The sequence below is a fragment of the Dendrobates tinctorius genome, unplaced genomic scaffold, assembly GCF_039654945.1.
Source record: "Dendrobates tinctorius isolate UK_male_01 unplaced genomic scaffold, ASM3965494v1 ptg000053l, whole genome shotgun sequence".
Lineage (NCBI taxonomy): Eukaryota > Metazoa > Chordata > Amphibia > Anura > Dendrobatidae > Dendrobates > Dendrobates tinctorius.
The window spans coordinates 217,646-219,936 of record NW_027361721.1 but is presented as its reverse complement, the minus strand read 5'-3'; positions in this window follow the sequence as shown (position 1 = coordinate 219,936).

The window sequence follows — 2,291 nt, the reverse complement described above, 5'->3', positions numbered from 1 at the left end:
CCTTTCCTCCATTCCCTTTTCATCTAGCTCCCCCAATGAATTAAGTGTTATTCCAGTAGCTGCTTTAAATTTTGTTATAAATTCTCTTTCCAGTACCGACCCCGGGGAGGTTTTTCCTGTAAATCTCCCCGGGATCTCCCGACACTTCAGCAGGCTTGACCATTGAAGTACTGGGGTCGCTGTCTGCGATGTTTCTTTAGCGCCTACAGCCCAGGGAGTCTGCTGGTCAAGCTGAGTCATCTCCTTCCACTTCTCTTGGCCGGGTGCTGTAAATCCAGGCCGCGGCTTTGTTTTGGAAGGCAGGCCTCCTTCAGATCTCTTCAGAGAACTGTTTAATCCAGTATTAAAGTTGTTTTTCTTCGGATCCGGGTTCTTCTTTATTCCAGGCATTCTTAGAAAGTTTAAGAGTCAAAAGTTCTGCTTTAAAAGTAAGCTTTTGCAGGCTTAAATAGGGGAAATAACAGGAGCTCAGCAAAACACGTCTGCTCCTGTCCCCTGCAAACCACGCCCCCGCAAACTCATCCTTTTAGAGTCTTGTTTGGGCTCATGAGAGGAGTAGAAAAACATCAAAAATTTCAGTCCTGCACAATTCAACCAAGAAATGTGTGTTCATTCAAACCGCTGGTTTTTGATATTTTGGGCCCTATTGAATAATGAATGTTTTGAATTTTCTCCAAAAGTAAAGTAGTTGCAAACTCATCCTTTTAGAAACTTGTTTGGGCTGTTGAGAGGAGTAAAAAACCATCAAAAATTTCAATCCTGCATGATTCTACCAAGAAATGTGATTCTTCATTCAAAACCTGATTTTTGCTATTGGGCTCTATTGAATAATGAATGTTTAGAATTTTCTCCAAAAGTAAAGTAGTTGCAAACTCATGCTTTTAGAGACTTGTTTGGGCTCATGAGAGGAGTAGAAAAATATCAAAAATTTCAGTCCTGCATGATTCTACCAAGAAATGTGTGTTCATTGAAACCGCTGGTTTTTGATAGTTTGGGCCCTATTGAATAATGAATGTTTTGAATTTTCTCCAAAAGTAAAGTAGTTGCAAACTCATCCTTTTAGAAACTTGTTTGGGCTGTTGAGAGGAGTAAAAAACCATCAAAAATTTCAATCCTGCATGATTCTACCAAGAAATGTGATTCTTCATTCAAAACGCTGGTTTTTGCTATTGGGCTCTATTGAATAATGAATGTTTTGAATTTTCTCCAAAAGTAAAGTAGTTGCAAACTCATGCTTTTAGAGACTTGTTTGGGCTCATGGGAGGAGTAGAAAAACATCAAAAATTTCAGTCCTGCACGATTCTATCAAGAAATGTGTGTTCATTCAAACCGCTGGTTTTTGATAGTTTGGGCCCTATTGAATAATGAATGTTTTGAATTTTCTCCAAAAGTAAAGTAGTTGCAAACTCATCCTTTTAGAAACTTGTTTGGGCTGTTGAGAGGAGTAAAAAAACATCAAAAATTTCAATCCTGCATGATTCTACCAAGAAATGTGATTCTTCATTCAAAACCTGATTTTTGCTATTGGGCTCTATTGAATAATGAATGTTTTGAATTTTCTCCAAAAGTAAAGTAGTTGCAAACTCATGCTTTTAGAGCCTTGTTTGGGCTCATGAGATGAGTAGAAAAACATCAAAAATTTCAGTCCTGCATGATTCTACCAAGAAATGTGTGTTCATTGAAACCGCTGGTTTTTGATAGTTTGGGCCCTATTGAATAATGAATGTTTTGAATTTTCTCCAAAAGTAAAGTAGTTGCAAACTCATCCTTTTAGAAACTTGTTTGGGCTGTTGAGAGGAGTAAAAAACCATCAAAAATTTCAATCCTGCATGATTCTACCAAGAAATGTGATTCTTCATTCAAAACCTGATTTTTGCTATTGGGCTCTATTGAATAATGAATGTTTTGAATTTTCTCCAAAAGTAAAGTAGTTGCAAACTCATGCTTTTAGAGACTTGTTTGGGCTCATGAGAGGAGTAGAAAAACATCAAAAATTTCAGTCCTGCATGATTCTACCAAGAAATGTGTGTTCATTGAAACCGCTGGTTTTTGATAGTTTGGGCCCTATTGAATAATGAATGTTTTGAATTTTCTCCAAAAGTAAAGTAGTTGCAAACTCATCCTTTTAGAAACTTGTTTGGGCTGTTGAGAGGAGTAAAAAACCATAAAAATTTCAATCCTGCATGATTCTACCAAGAAATGTGATTCTTCATTCAAAACGCTGGTTTTTGCTATTGGGATATTGAATAATGAATGTTTTGAATTTTCTCCAAAAGTAAAGTAGTTGCAAA